Below are 17,040 nucleotides of genomic sequence, written 5' to 3' on the forward strand. Positions count from 1 at the left end.
TATTGTAGCTGTACTGGAACAGCTTGGCTAGGTTTATATACCCTTGAATATGGAAGATTGAAGAGTGATCTGATTGAGGTTCTAAAATATTAAAAGGCAGGTGGAGAGAAACCATTTTCACTGGTGGGCAAATCAAGAACGAGGGGACATCACCTTTAAATGAAAGCTGTGCCATTCAGGGGCAAAATCAGGAGACAATAAACATGGAGATGTCACAAACAATCAAAGGAAAGTGAATCAGTGTACAGGAAGCTGGATGAGTTGGGGAGTTGAGCTGTGAGGTGAAGAATTATATACAATGTCTACAAGTGCAAAGTGACAGGACCAAGGAAGGCGAATAAACACTGGCACGGTAAATAAACACTGGCACGGTAAATAAACACTGGCACGATAAATAAACACTGGCACGGTAAATAAACACTGGCACGATAAATAAACACTGGCATGGTAAATAAACACTGGCACGGTAAATAAACACTGGCACTATAAACACTGATACTATAAATAAACACTGGCACGGTAAATAAACACTGGCACTATAAATAAACACTGGCACGGTAAATAAACACTGGCACTATGAATAAACACTGGCACGATAAATAAACACTGGCACTATAAACACTGATACTATAAATAAACACTGGCACGGTAAATAAACACTGGCACTATAAATAGACACTGGCACTATAAATAGACACTGACACTATAAATAGACACTGACACTATAAATAAACACTGGCACTATAAATAGACACTGGCACTATAAATAAACACTGGCACTATAAATAAACACTGACACTATAAATAAACACTGGCACTATAAATAGACACTGGCACTATAAATAAACACTGGCACTATAAATAAACACTGACACTATAAATAAACATTGGCACTATAAATAAACACTGACACTATAAATAAACACTGATACTATAAATAGACACTGGCATGATAAATAGACACTGACACTATAAATAGACACTGGCACGATAAATAGACACTGACACTATAAATAGACACTGACACTATAAATAGACACTAAATAGACACTGACACTATAAATAGACACTGGCACGATAAATAGACACTGACACTATAAATAGACACTAAATAGACACTGACACTATAAATAGACACTGGCACGATAAATAGACACTGACACTATAAATAGACACTGGCACGATAAATAGACACTGACACGATAAATAGACACTGGCACTATAAATATACACTGGCACTATAAATAGACACTGGCACGATAAATAGACACTGGCACGATAAATAGACACTGACACTATAAATAGACACTGACACTATAAATAAACACTGACACTATAAATAAACACTGACATTATAAGTAGACACTGACACTATAAATAAACACTGACACTACAAATAAACACTGACACTATAAATAGACACTGACACTATAAATAAATACTGATACTATAAATAGACACTGGCACTATAAATAAACACTGGCACTATAAATAGATACTGGTATTATAAATAAACACTGACACAATGGGCAGAAATGTCCCCCCCGTTGGGGGAGTTGTGTGGGGGTGGGTGCAAACCCGATCGGGGCCGCGCCGCTATTTTAAGTGGGTGAGCCAATTAAGGCCCGCCCAGCGTGACGCTCACCCGGAAGCGCTCAGCGCTCCCTGTGCAGGCTGGGGAGGGTTCCCTGAGTCCAGAGTGCGCTCTTTCACGCGTGCGCACAGAGGTGCCTCAGGGAGATTTGTTTAAGGTTTAAACATCTAAATAAAGAAATTAAAAACTTTTAAAACATGTCCCCTCAGCGACAGTGTCACATGCGCTGGGACACGTCGATGAATTTTTAAAACCATTTTTACTGAATTTTTAAACACTTTAAGAAAGCTCATCCCGCCTGTGGGTGTGGGAAGCCCCTGTACAGCGTTGCCCTGCTGCAGCACTCAGACTGGGGAGGGAGGACCCGTAGCGCTGCTCGCACCAGCTTTCCAGCCTGTCACCGGGAGGCCAGCCCCGGGCAGTTAAACTGGCCGCTGCTGCCTGTGGGGGTGGGGGAGGGAAAATCTTAGTTGGCATCCTCTAATTGGCTGTTAATTAACCTTAACGTTAAAACGCAGGTCTGTCGCCCTGCGTTACAGCCAGCGCCCCCCACCCCTCCAAAAGTGGCCCTGGGTCTGGATGGAGCTAAGGGACCCACACACCAGCCGGCTGAGCTATTTTTAGCCCCCTGCTTGCCTCTGATCCTGAGGCTGACTGGACCTATATACCCATCGATCCGCCTATGGTGATTTTTTGTTAAATCAGCCTGGATTTCCCGCAGCAGCATGAAACTGTATTTGTAAACTCTGTGAGGATATCTCAGTTGGTGCTGTCTGGATCAGCCTCCTGTCCACGTTGTCATCTTTTATATGTCGCCACCCTTGGCTTTCCCAAACTCCAGCAGAGACGACGTGAGCGTCGGGAACATTCCCATAAACTTTGTGCAGTTTGTCCACAAGGGGTGAGCGAGCCAGATGTCTCTGAAGATGTCTCTGGCACTGACCTGACTCTCTAAAGCCAAAAGTGGAACCAAAAGCGAAGCCAAAAGAAACAGAAAATGAATTGGGGGGGGGGAAATAAGAGGGAACATGAGGGAGCTGTGCTGGTCAATACAATCAAAGCATTGACAAACAGTTTAGAATTGCCTTGCTGGAGTTGAGGTAAATTTACATTTTTAGAATAACATACAGTCACCTGGGGCAGAACATTCAGCTTGGAGAGCAGGGGACAGGGCCCACTCGCCAAGGCGTAAAATGACGCGCGGTGAGGTCGGGTGTGTGTCCCGATGTCACCGTACGTCATTCAGATTTTCAGCTCGGTGGGCGTGCAGCTGACACGGATGCGCGTCCGCCGAACTGTCAAAGGCTTATTAAGGCCAGTTAACTATCAATTAAAACAATAAACTGAGCGGCCTGTCCAACCTTAAGGTTGGCGGTGGGGGGTCAGGCGAAGAGCCCAGGCGGCCTCCGCATTTTTCATGGAGCCTCATCCACGGGCGGGATGAGGCTTCATGAAGGTTTTCAAAGGTTTGAAAATTTTTAAAATTAAATTCATAGACATGTCCCAGCTCATGTGACAGTTTCACAAGAGGGGACATGTCCTGAAAAAAATTTTTTTCCCTGCATTAAAATTTTTTAAACTTAAACTAATCCCCCTGAGGCAGCTCTGTGCCTCGGGGAGATTTCTGCGTTCTTTCGCACGCATGAGTGAAAGAGCGCACTCCCCGACTCAGGCAACCCCCCCCACCCCGCCTGCACAGGGAGCTTCCGGGTGCACATCACACTGGGCGGGCCTTAATTGGCCCCGCCCACGTAAAATGGGGGCGTCCAGCCGATCATGGGCGGCGATTGGCTACGCGCAAGCCTGCGCCCGCTCCCGCACAAACCCAGCCCCAACGGGGAGAAAATTCTCCCCCTGGAGTCATCTGTGCACGATTACAGGCATGTATATATTGCTGTATTTGGTTGTAAGCAAGACTGTAGAGTTATGCAACGTAAGATCCCATTACAGCTAGGTTAAACTAGATTTGTACTAACTGCCGCTACTGTTTAATATCTATTTGGCATGATAACAACTTGCCTTTAACGTAATGAAACATCCCACGGTGTTTCACAGGAGCGATTATAAAACCAAGTATGACAGCGAGCCACATAAGGAGATATTAGGTCAAATGACCAAAAAGTTTGTTTAAAGAGGTAGGTTTTAAGGAGTGACTTAAAGGAGGAAAATAGAGTCGAGAGTTGGAGAGGTGTCCGGAGGAAATTCCAGAGCTTGGGCCTAGGAAACTGAAAGCACAGCCATCAATGGTGGAGCGATTATTAGTGGGAGTGCACAAGAGGCCAGAGTTAGAGGAAAGCAGATATCTCGGAAGGTTGTGGTGCCGGAGGAGATTACAGAGATAGAGAGGGTCTAGGCCATGGAGGACTTAAATACAAGGATGAGAATTTTAAAATAAAGACATTGCTTGACATGGAGCCATTGCAGGTCAGTGAGCACAGGGGGTGATAGGTGAAAGGGACTTGGTGCGAGTCAAGACACAGGCAGCAGAGTATTGGATGACTTCAAGTTTACAGAGGGTAGAATGTGGGAGACCAGCCAGGAGTGTGTTGGAATAGTTGAGTCTAGAGCAAATGAAGACATGGATAAGGGTTTCAACAGGAAATGAACTGAAACAGGAACAGGGTTGGGCCATGCTACAAAGGTGGAAATAGATGATCTTAATTATGGTGCAAATCTGAGAGCAGGTCGCAGCCAGAGGAGAGAACAAAATGTCTCCTGCAATTGGCTCTTGGAGCTGGAAATACAAAAAAACTGGGCAAAATTACGAGTGTCAATGAACATATAAGAGAAGCGTTCCTGTTCATTTCCGCCAGTAATATCAGTGCACTCTCTCGGAATCACCAGGACTAAGGATTGGGGAATTTTAAACGTAAGTGAGTTACGCCTCAAACTACTTACGCTTGTGTTTGCTCTGATCTTTTCCACTGGTTCAGGATTCAATCCCCTGAATTAGGCCCCACTCAAAAAATCTGGCCACGTCCCCAGGTCAAAGTTCTGAGATTCTGCCAAATGGACTGGTTCGGGAAGACTCTCCAACTTGCTTTCACTCCCTGACACGTACGGGCATTAGTCGGAAGGTTTTGAAAGCTTTTTCAAGTCAAAACATATTTAACTCACTAAGAAACTGACTGGCATTCACTACGAGACTATTAAATGGTTCATTGCAGTTTTTTTTAAAGCAATTTTCAGTGATCTTAAATCAGGTCACTCACAGGCTAAGGAGTAAACACGTTTATAAAAAAAAGCTCATTTTTGGTGTAAGACCCATTTTCAGCTGGAATTGTTAAACAGCACCAGTTATCATTCTTAAATACCTCAAGGAACACTATCTAGAAAAAAGAAACAACTAAATCCTATTACTCCACTCAACTGCGCTGGTTCATTGAAGGTTGTTGAGATATAGACCTCAAGCTATAAGTGTGGATATTTAGGTTGAGCCCAGTAATTCTGATGCTGAGCACTGACACATCAGAACATAAGAAATAGGAGCAGGAGTAGGCCATTCGGCCCCTCAAGCCTGCCCCGCCATTCAGTAAGATCATGGCTGATCTGCCCCAGGCCTCAACTCCTCTTTCGTGCCAGCTCCCCATAGCCCTCAGCTCCCCGATATTTCAAAAATCTATCTACCTCCTCTTTAAATACTTTCAGTGATCTAGCCTCCACAACTCTCTGGGGCAGAGAATTCCAGACATTCACTACCCTCACATCCTATGACTGTTGTGTATTGGAGATCCTATTTTTGGTTATCTAACCACGTGAAGGACAAAATCAACAACAGCAGGGTGAAACGTGCCAATAAAGTGCTTCACGAGGTAGAGAAGTTAGGCCCAAGCAATGAGTTCAGAGAACAACCAGATTAGGAAGCTGAAGGCATGGTTAAGTAGGGGTACGATGGAACTGTGGTCACATAACAGGCTAGTAATCCCGAGGACTGACCCAATGATCTCAACATATTTTCAAATCTCATCACTGAAGCCGGGTAATTTTAACTTCAATGAATTAAATGAAGCTACTTTCAATAATGTTGACCATAAAACACTAGTCTCATTAATTGTCTCAAAAACCCACCTGGTTCATTAATGCCCTTTAGGGAAGGAAATCTGCCATCCTTGCCTGGTCTGGCCTACATGTGACTCCAGACCCACAGCAACGTGGGTGACCCTTTACCCTCTGAAATGACCGAGCAAGCCATTCAGTTGCATGAAGGCAGCTCACCACCGCCTCCTTCAGGGCAATTAGGGATGGGAAATAAATTCTGGCCCTGACAGCAATGCCCATATTCCATAGATGAATCAGAAAGAGTTAATTTTAAGGGGACTTCTGAAGTTGAGGAGAGAGTGTAGCAAGTTGGAGAGATTAGGAACAGAGTCCCAGCGAGTGTACATATGATATTTGCGAGAGAGAGAGAGAGAGAGAGTGAGGGAAGATAGCTGCCAGCTCTCTCAATGGAGTGGAGGAAATACGTGGCAGACTGGTTCCTTTTTATTAATTTTGATCCATCCAACACTAGGCTGTCACCTTGAGTTTGCTCATCAGTAAAGGGGATTATTTGCAGTTTAAGTGAGGCTGCTGCACAGATGGGGAGCCAAAGAGTGAGGTGAAGTGCACAGACAATACAAAACCATTTCCACACTTTAGCCAGCTGTCGTTTCCAGGAGAGATCAATAAACACAGAGGCCTCCCACACAAAAATCTTGTGGTTCCTTTTTAGTGGTTTGCCAAGACTAACTATTTAAGGCACATCATTCTCTTGTCCTTTTGAGACAGGGCAGAATCTGTCTCTTAACTTTAATGCACATTTTTTCAGAGTATTTCATACCCAGAAGCCCTGTTTTATTCCAAAGCATTCTTTTTACATACACTGGACATCAGAAAACTGCTGTCAGAAAAATACTGGGAGAAAATCAAAGGGGTATTAAAAAACAATTAATCTTTAGAAACATTTCTTTGATTTATTATAAAATACATTGGTCATGTAGGAGAAAAAGATGGTTGTTTGACTGACCTTCAAGAATCATCCAATCGGAAGTAACAAAATATCTATTCAGTTTCTGATTGGTGAGGGAAAGCTGTGTATACCTGGCGATGGATGTGTCGAGTGACCATAGATTCATGGAATGCTTACAGCACAGTGGGAAGCTATTCAGCCGGGCTTTTCCATGCCAATTCTCCAAAAGAGCCAACTCACCCAGTCCCACTTTCTTTCTTCTTCCCCTTAGCCCTGCAATTTTTTTTTGCTTCAGTTAATTATCCAATTCCCCTTTGAAAGCCTCGATTGAATCTGCCTCCACCACACTCTCAGGCCGCGCATTCCAGACCTGAAACACTCGCTACATTTTCTTGTGTTGCCGTTGCTTCTTTTGCCAATCACCTTAAGTCCTCTTGCTTCTTGAACCGTCTGCCAATGGGAATAGTTTCTCCCTATCTACTCCATCTAGACCCCTCATGATTTTTCAAATCTCTATCGAATCTCTTCTCGATCTTCTCTTCCCCAAGAAGGACAATCCCAGCTTCTTCAATTCAATGAATTAAATAAAGCTAGTTTCAATAATGGTGACCATAAAATGCTAGTCTCATTAATTATCATTTGGTTTCACTAATGTCCTTTAGGGATGTAGCTCAGGTTCCTCGTCCTTGGAGCCATGCGAGTGAATTTTTTCCTCTCTAAGGCCTGCGCACCTAAATTGTGCTGCCCACCATTGGACATAGCGGTCCAGATTTTCGCTACAAGGGTGATGCGTTTCCTATTTTCGAGGAGGGGGGGGGGACTGCAGTCGGGCGGGGTTTGTCAGCTGCCTCCACGGAAGTGGGAATTTGGTAGGTCAGGAGTGTGAAACCCGGAGTATGCAGATTAGACTAGGTAAGAGGAGGTCTGAACTTGGTGGATTCATTACGACAGCCCGGGTACCCCTTTGGAGAGGTAATGTATCCCTTTGGATATTGTCCTGGGACACCTTTGGTGGGGGTAGGGCAGCCATCAGAGTTATTAAAATTAAACATGATTCTGCGTAAAAAAATGCATAAACTCACTGGAGTTGTCACGTTGTCAAAAAACTGTCAGCCCATCAAGGAACTGTCAAAGGATACTAGGTGAGTTGGCATGGAGGGGGAAAGGGCAAAGGGCGGTGGGTGGGGTCATGGGTTGGCATGAGTTGGCATTATTGTTATATGGGCTATAAAGGGCCATGGGGGTGTGGGGGCACAGGGGGTATGAGCGGCCATGGGGGGTAGCTGGAGAGGCATGGGTTGATATAGGGGGATGAGGGGCCATGAGGGGTGGGTAGAGGGGCACGGATGGGGCATGAGGAGTGTGTGAGGGGGTTGGCTGGAGGGCTGTTTTTTGTTTCATTCTTTTTAAAATTTATTTCAACACAGTGCCGGAGCACAGAGGCAGGCATTCCGGCCAGCAGCTTCCGCACCCAGCAGCCTCCCCACCCAACGGCCTCCGCACCCAGAAGCTTCCGCACCCAGAAGCCTCCACACCCAGCAGCCTCCGCACCCAGCAGCCTCCACACCCAGCAGCCTCCGCACCCAGCAGCCTCCGCATCCAGCAGCCTCCGCACCCAGCAGCCTCCGCATCCAGCAGCCTCCGCATCCAGCAGCCTCCGCATCCAGCAGCCTCCACACCCGGCAGCACCCAGCAGCCTCCACACCCAGAAGCTTCCGCACCCAGAAACCTCCACACCCAGCAGCCTCCGCACCCAGCAGCCTCCGCACCCAGCAGCCTCCGCACCCAGCAGCCTCCGCACCCAACGGCCTCCGCACCCAGAAGCTTCCGCACCCAGCAGCCTCCACACCCAGCAGCCTCCGCACCCAGCAGCTTCCGCCCAGCAGCCTCCGCCCCCGGCAGCCTCCGCACCCGGCAGCCTCCGCCCAGCAGCCTCCGCCCAGCAGCCTCCGCACCCGGCAGCCTCCGCCCAGCAGCCTCCACACCCAGCAGCCTCCACACCCAGCAGCCTCCGCACCCGGCAGCCTCCGCCCAGCAGTCTCCGCCCAGCAGCCTCCCCACCCAGCAGCCTCCGCCCAGCAGCCTCCGCACCCGGCAGCCTCCGCACCCAGCAGCCTCCCCACCCAGCAGCCTCCGCACCCGGCAGCCTCCGCCCAGCAGCCTCCGCCCAGCAGCCTCCGCACCCGGCAGCCTCCGCCCAGCAGCCTCCACACCCAGCAGCCTCCACACCCAGCAGCCTCCGCACCCGGCAGCCTCCGCCCAGCAGTCTCCGCCCAGCAGCCTCCCCACCCAGCAGCCTCCGCCCAGCAGCTTCCTCACCCAGCAGCCTCCCCACCCAGCAGCCTCCTCACCCAGCAGCCTCCCCACCCAGCAGCCTCCACGCCCAGCAGCCTCCGCACCCAGCAGCCTCCGCACCCAGCAGCCTCCCCGCCCAGCAGCCTCCACGCCCAGCAGCTTCCACACCCAGCAGCCTCCGCACCCAGCAGCCTCCGCACCCAGCAGCCTCCGCACCCAGCAGCCTCCGCACCCAGCAGCCTCCCCACCCAGCAGCCTCCACACCCAGCAGCCTCCACACCCAGCAGCCTCCACACCCAGCAGCCTCCGCACCCAGCAGCCTCCGCACCCAGCAGCCTCCGCACCCAGCAGCCTCCGCACCCAGCAGCCTCCCCACCCAGCAGCCTCCACACCCAGCAGCCTCCACACCCAGCAGCCTCCACACCCAGCAGCCCCCAGCAGCCTCCCCACCCAGCAGCTTCCACACCCAGCAGCCTCCACACCCAGCAGCTTCCACACCCAGCAGCCTCCACACCCAGCAGCCTCCACACCCAGCAGCCCCCAGCAGCCTCCGCCCAGCAGCCTCCGCACCCAGCAGCCTCCCCACCCAGCAGCCTCCACACCCAGCAGCTTCCACACCCAGCAGCCTCCACACCCAGCAGCCCCCAGCAGCCTCCGCCCAGCAGCCTCCGCGCCCAGCAGCCTCCCCACCCAGCAGCCTCCGCACCCAGCAGCCTCCTCACCCAGCAGCCTCCGCGCCCAGCAGCCTCCGCCCAGCAGCCTCCACACCCAGCAGCCTCCGCGCCCAGCAGCCTCTACGCCCAGCAGACTCCGCCCAGCAGCCTCCGCGCCCAGCAGCCTCCACGCCCAGCAGCCTCCACACCCGGCAGCCTCCACACCCAGCAGCCTCCACACCCAGCAGCATCCGCGCCCAGCAGCCTCCTCACCCAGCAGCATCCGCGCCCAGCAGCCTCCGCATCCAGCAGCCTCCACGCCCAGCAGCCTCCACACCCGGCAGCCTCCGCACCCAGCAGCATCCGCGCCCAGCAACCTCCGCGCCCAGCAGCCTCCGCATCCAGCAGCCTCCACGCCCAGCAGCCTCCACACCCGGCAGCCTCCGCACCCAGCAGCATCCGCGCCCAGCAACCTCCGCATTGCTCCGGGGAGGCGGGTCCTACTTCCAATGCAGCCCCTCCCACCGCCCCCACCCCCAACCATTCCAAAAACCCAACCCACAAGTGGCCATTTGTATAGGTTCGCAGAGCCGGGAATTCTCCTGTCTCGGCCCCGGCCCAGGAGCAGGAATCTGGGCCAATAAAAAGGTTCATCGTAATGTCCTTGCTTTTGTACTTCCTGCCTCTATTTATAAAGCCCAGGATCCTGATGCCTTATTAACTGCTTCCTCAAACTGTCCTGCCACCTTCAATGACTTCTGCACATATACCCCTAGGCCCCTCTGCTCCTGCACCCTCTTTAGAATTGTACTCTTGATTTTATATTGTCTCTCCATATTCTTCCTACCAAAATGATTCACTTCATCTCGGAATTCTGCAGTCATTCTCCGTTTCAGTAATACTCTGCTTTTTTGTTCTTCCTGCCAAAGTGAACAACTTCACATTTTCCCACATTAATCTCCATCTGCTATATTTTCGCCCACTCACTCAACCTATCTATATCCATCTGCAACCTCCTTATGTCTTTGTCACAAAATATTTTCCTACCAATCATTGTGTAATCTGCAAATTTAGCTACCATCCCCTCATCTAAGTCATTGATGCAAATTGTAAAAAATTGAGGTCAGGTACAGACCCCTGTGGGATTCCACTCGTCACATCCTGCCAATCAGAAAAGGACCCATTTACGCATACTCTCTGCTTTCTTCCATCCAGCCAATCTTCTATCCAGGCTAATATGTTACCCACTACACCATGAGCTTTTATTTTCTGCGATAACCGTAATAGGAAGTTCTGAGGAACAAAGGGACCTTGGTGTATGTGTCCATAGATCTCTGAAGGTGGAGGGGCATGTTAGTGGGGTGGTGAAAAAGGCACATGGGACACTTGCCTTTATCAATCGAGGCATAGATTACAAAAGTAGGGAGGTCATGTTGGAGTTGTATAGAACCTTAGTGAGGCCACAGCTGGAGTACTGTGTGCAGTTCTGGTCGCCACATTATAGGAAGGATGTGATTACACTGGAGGGGGCTGCAGAGAAGATTCACCAGGATGTTTCCTGGGATGAAACATTTAAGTTATGAAGAGAGTTTGGATAGACCTGGGTTGTTTTCATTGGAGCAGAGAAGACTGAGGGGTGACCTGATGGAGGTGTACAAGGTTATGAGGGGCATGGACAGGATGGATTGGGAGCAGCTGTTCCCCTTAGTTGAAGGGTCAGTCACAAGGGGACTTAAGTTCAAGGTGAGGGGCAGGAGGTTTAGGGGGGATGTGAGGAAAAGCTTTTTTACCCAGAGGGTGGTGACGGTCTGGAATGCACTGCCTGAGACGGTGGTGGAGGCAGATTGCCTCACATCCTTTAAAAAGTACCTGGATGAGCACTTGGCATGTCATAACATTCAAGGCTATGGGCCAAGGCTGGGATTAGGTAGGTAGGTAGGTCAGGTGTTTCTCACGTGTCGGTGCAGACTTGATGGGCTGAAGGGCCTCTTCTGCACTGTGATTCTGTGATTCTGTGATGTGGCACCTTATCAAATGCCTTCTGGAAATCCAAGTACAGCACATCTACAGGCTCCCCTTTATCCACAGCACATGCTAATCCTAATAAATTGGTGAAACATGATTCCCTTTTCACAAAACCATGCTGACTCTTTCTATGTGCCTGGCTATAACCTTTTTAATGATCCATTCTAACACCTTCCCCACGGCAGACGTCAAGCTAACTGGCCTACAGATTTCTGTTTTCTGTCTCCCTCCCTTCTTGAATAGAGGGGTTATATTTGCTACTTTCCAGTCAGATGGAACCTTTCCAGAATCTAGGGAATTTTGGAAAATTAACACCAACGCATCTGCAAACCCCATTAGCCACCTTTTTTAAGACCTTAGGATGAAGTCCATCAGGTTCCGGAGAGTTGCCAGTCTGCAGCTCAGTATCACTTCCCTAGTGATTGTAATTTCACCAAGTTCCTGTCTCCCACCTCCTGATTTACAAGTATTACTGGAATGACTTTTATATTCTCAATAGTGAAGACAGGGCAAAATATTTGTTCATTTCATCCACCATTTCCTTATTATCTACTATTAACTCCCCACTGTCACTCTCTAGAGGACCAACACTCAATTTACTTAATCTTTTCCTTTTCAAATACCTGTAGAAACTCTTGCTATCCATTTTTACATTTCTAGCTAGCTTCCTCTCATACTCTAATTTCTTTCTCCTGATTAACCTTTTACTCACTCTCTGCCGTTCTTTATATTCTGACCAATCATCTGACCTGCCACTCATCTTTGTGCAGTTATATGCTTTTTCCTTAAGTTTGATGCTTTCCTTAACTTATTTAGTTAATCACGGATGGTGAGTCCTCTCTTTAAAATGTTTCTTTATAGTAGGAATATACTTATTCTGAGTATTCTGAAATATCTCCTTAAATGTCTGCCACTGCTTCTCTATTGATCTATCCCCTAGCCTAGTATCCCAGTTCACTTCAGTTAGCTCAGCTTTCATGCCCACAAAGTTGCCCTTATTTAAGTTTAAAATACTAGTTTTAAACCCACTCTTCTCCCTTTCAAACTGGCTGTAAAATTCAATCATATTGTGGTCGCTGCTACCTAGGGGTGCCTTCACTCTGAGGTCATTAATTAATCCTGTCACATCACACAATACCAGGTCTAAGATAACCTGCTCTCTGGTTGGTTCCAGAACATGCTGCTCTAAGAAACTACCTCAAAACCTCCTCACAGTTCACAACACTTACATGTTTTGTGCCATCCATAAACCAAAGTAATGTCACAGAATCTCAGAATCTTTATAGTGCAGAAGGAGACCATTTGGCCCATTGAGTCTGCACTGATTCTCTGAAAGAGCATTCTACCTAATCCCACTCTCCTGCCTTACCCCCGTAACCTTGCACATTCTCTCTTTTCTGGGAGCAATCCAATTCCCTTCTGAATACCTCAATCAAACCCACCTCCACCACCTGTTCAGGAAGTTCATTCCAGACTCCAACCACCCTTGAAGTGAAATTTTTTTTCCTCATATCACTTTTACTCCGTTTGCCTATTATTTTTAATCTGTGCCCTCTAGTTCTTGTTGTACTCTTGAGAGGGAACAGTTTCTCACTACTTACCCTGTCCTTACCCCTCAGGATTTTGAATACCTCTATCAAGTCTCCTCTCAGCCTTCTTTTCTCCAAGGAAAACAGTCCCAACCTCTCCAATTTATCCTCATAGCTACAGTTGTTTATCCCTGGAATCATTCTTGTGAATATCCTCTGCACTCTCTCCAATGCCTTCACATCTTTCCTCAAGTATGGCACCCAGAACTAGACACAGTGCTCCAGATGAGGCCTAGCTAGTGTCTTATACAAGTTTAACATGGCCTCCTTACTCTTGTACTCAATGCCCCCATTGATAAAACCTAGTATACTAAATGCTTTATTGACTGCTCTCTCAACAGCCCCTGCCACTTTCAATGACTTATGTACATATATACTGATGTTCCTGCACCTCCTTTATTTTATATTGTTTTTCCACATTCTTCCTGCCAAAATGAATCACCTCACACTTCTCTGCATTGAATTTCATCTGCCATTTATCTGCCCAATCCACCAATATGTGTATGTCCTTTTGAGGTTTAAGACTATCCTCTTCACAGTTGACAACGCTTCCAATCTTTGTATCATCCCCAAATTTTGAAATCATGCCCTGCACACCACAGTCTAGGTCATTAATATACATCAAGAAGAGCACTGACCCCTGGGGAACTCCACTACAAACCTTCCGCCAATCTTAAAAACAACCATTTATCACTACTCTCTGTTTCCTGTCACTCAGCCAATTTCTTATCCAAGTGTCTCGCTGCTCTCTCCTTCTCGTACTCTTTATGAAGTCTCGCTGCTCTCTCCCTCTCGTGCTCTTTATGAAGTCTCGCTGCTCTCTTCTTCTCGTACTCTTTATGAAGTCTCGCTGCTCTCTCCCTCTCGTGCTCTTTATGAAGTCTCGCTGCTCTCTCCCTCTCGTGCTCTTTATGAAGTCTTGCTGCTCTTTGGCTCTTACATTCTTTATGAAATCTCGCTGCTCTCTCCCTCTCGCCTCTTTATAAAGTCTTGGTGCCCTCTCCTTCTCGCGCTCTTTATTAAGTCTCACTGCTCTCTCCCTCTCGTGCTCTTTATGAAGTCTCACTGCTCTCTCCCTCTCGTGCTCTTTATGAAGTCTCACTGCTCTCTCCCTCTCATGCTGTTTATGAAGTCTCACTGCTCTCTCCCTCTCGTGCTCTTTATGAAGTCTTGCTGCTCTCTCCTTCTCGCGCTCTTTATGAAGTCTCACTGCTCTCTCCCTCTCTCTCTTTATGAAGTCTCGCTGCGCTCTCCCTCTCGTGCTCCTTATGAAGTCTCGCTGCTCTCTCCCTCTCGTGCTCTTTATGAAGTCTTGCTGCTCTTTGGCTCTTACATTCTTTATGAAATCTCGCTGCTCTCTCCCTCTCGCCATTTATAAAGTCTTGGTGCCCTCTCCTTCTCGCGTTCTTTATGAAGTTTCACTGCTCTCTCCCTCTCGCACTCTTTATGAAGTCTCGCTGCTCTCTCCCTCTCATGCTCTTTATGAAGTTTCACTGCTCTCTCCCTCTCATGCTCTTTATGAAGTCTCGCTGCTCTTTCCCTCTTGTGCTCTTTATGAAGTCTCGCTGCTCTCTCCCTCTTGTGCTCTTTATGAAGTCTCGTTGCTCTCTCCTTCTCGCGCCTCTTTATGAAGTCTTGGTCTTTTTAAAATGAAGTCTCCCCGCTCTCCGCACTCTTTTTAAAAATTGTTATTATATATCAAGAAAAGTAGTGGTCCTAGTACTGACCCCTGGGGAACCCCACTGTATATATCTTTCTCCTATTGAAAAAAACCACCGTTTACCATTACTTTTTATTTCTGTCACTCAGCCAACTTCACATCCATGCTGTCATTGGCCCTTTTATTCCATGGGCTTCAATTTTGCTGACAAGTCTATTATGTGACATTTTATCAAATGCTTTTGGAAGTCCATGTACATCACATCAACAGCATTACCCTTATCAACCCTCGCTGTTAACTCATCAAAAAACTCAGTCAAATTAGCTAAACACGTTTTGCTCTAAACAAATCTGTGCTGGCTTTCCTTAATTAATCCATATTTCTCCAAGTGACTGTTAATTTTGTCTTGAATTATCATTTCTAAAAGCTTTCTAACCCCCGAGATTAAACTGACTGGACAGTAGCTGCTGAGATTATCTTTCTATCTTATGCTCAATCAGGGTGTTACATTTGCAATTCTTCAGTCCTCTGGCACCATCCCTGCAACTAAAGTGGATTTGAAAATTATTGCCAGTGCCTTCCCAATTTCCACCCTCACTTACCTCAGAATCCTTGGATCCATCTGATCTGGTCCTGATGACTTATCAACCTTAAGTACAACCTTTTCTAATAACTCCTCCTTATCAATTTTAACCATCCAGTGTCTGAGCTACCTCCTCATTCACTATGACCTGTACAGCATCTTCTTCTTTGATAAAAACAGATGCAAAACATTCATTTAATATCTCAGCCATGCCCCCTGCCTCTACACATATATCCTCCTTTTGGCCCTTTTCCATGCTTTTATTTTTTAAATGTCTATTGAAGACTTTTGGATTTCCTTTCATATCAGCTGCCAGTCTCTTCTCTTACTCTCTCTTTGCTTCTCTTATTTCATTTTTACTTCCCCTCTAAACTCTCTATATTTAGGCTGGCTCTCAATTGTATTACCTACCTGACATAGGTTATATGCATCCTTTTTCTGCTTCATCTTACTCTCTGTCACTGTTGTCACACATGGAGCTCTGGATTTGTTTGTCCTATTTTTGCCCTGGTGGAAATCAACCTCGACTGTACCCAAACTATCTCCCCTTTGAAGGCAGCCCATTGTTCCATGATAGTTTTTGCCTGGCAATTTTTGATTCCAGTTTACCTGGGCCAGGTTCATTCTTACCCTATTGAAGTTGGCTTTCCCGCAATTAATTATTCTTACTCTGATTGTTCCTTGTTCTTTTCCATAGCCAATTTAAACCTTATGATACAATGACCACTGTCTACTAAATGTTCCCTTTACTGATACTTGATGCACCTCATTCCCCAGAACCAGATCTATCAATGCCTCCTTCCCCGTTGGACTGGAAACATACTGATGTGAAAAATTCTCCTGAACACACTTCACTTAAACACTTCCCTCCCCCTGCCCTTTACACTGTTACCATCCCAGTCTACATTTTGATCATTAAAGTCCTCCATATTCTTTGGCTTTTGCACTTTTCTGTAATTTTCTTGCATATGTGTTCCTCTATATCTTTCCCACTAATTGGTAGCCGATAGAATGCACTAGACAGTCTAATGAAACCTCCATTCTTTCTTAGCTCTAACCAAATAGATTCTGTCCTTAACCCTGTAGGACATTATCTCTCTCCATCACTGTAATGTTCTCTCAGTACTGTTACGCCACCTTCTATCTTTTGTTCCCTATATTTGGTATTCTTGCGAATTGCCCTGATGGGTGCAAGATGAAAATCTTCGACAAAAAATGTCTCATTTTTCAGCAATATTCAAATACAGGGGATGAAAGATAGGAAGCGGCGTAACTTTTTTTCCTTTTTTCAGCAATACTCAAGTTCTGTACTACCAAAGGACTATTCCCTATGTATCCTGAACATCTTGTATCCAGGAATATTTAATTCCCAGTCCTGTCCTTTTTGGAGCCAGGTCTCCATTATCACTATGACATCATATTCGCATGTATATGTGCCCACAGTTCACCGCCTGTATTTACCACACTTGGCACATTCACATACATGCACAGTAAACCTACGTTAGACCTTATTTCATTCCCTCATACTCTGACCCTATCTAAAACCATACTATTTCCTCCTCTAGTTCTATCCGTCTCTCCCAATTCTTTGTGCACCTTGTTTCTCTTGTTGATATTTCCTGGTTCCCACACCCTTTCTAAATTGGTTTAAACTCTCCCCGATAGCCCCACCAAAGGCGATTGATCCCAGCTC

The 17,040-nt window shown here is 47.1% G+C and overlaps 1 protein-coding gene across 1 annotated transcript in view; it reads right to left on the reverse strand.

Moving 5' to 3' along the window:
- dnai3 (dynein axonemal intermediate chain 3) overlaps window positions 1-17,040 on the reverse strand; it is a 115,472-nt gene that overhangs the window by 62,960 nt on the left and 35,472 nt on the right. The gene's annotated exons all lie outside the window — the stretch shown is intronic.

The sequence above is a fragment of the Cetorhinus maximus genome, chromosome 17 (genome assembly GCF_964194155.1).
Source record: "Cetorhinus maximus chromosome 17, sCetMax3.hap1.1, whole genome shotgun sequence".
Classification (NCBI taxonomy): domain Eukaryota; kingdom Metazoa; phylum Chordata; class Chondrichthyes; order Lamniformes; family Cetorhinidae; genus Cetorhinus; species Cetorhinus maximus.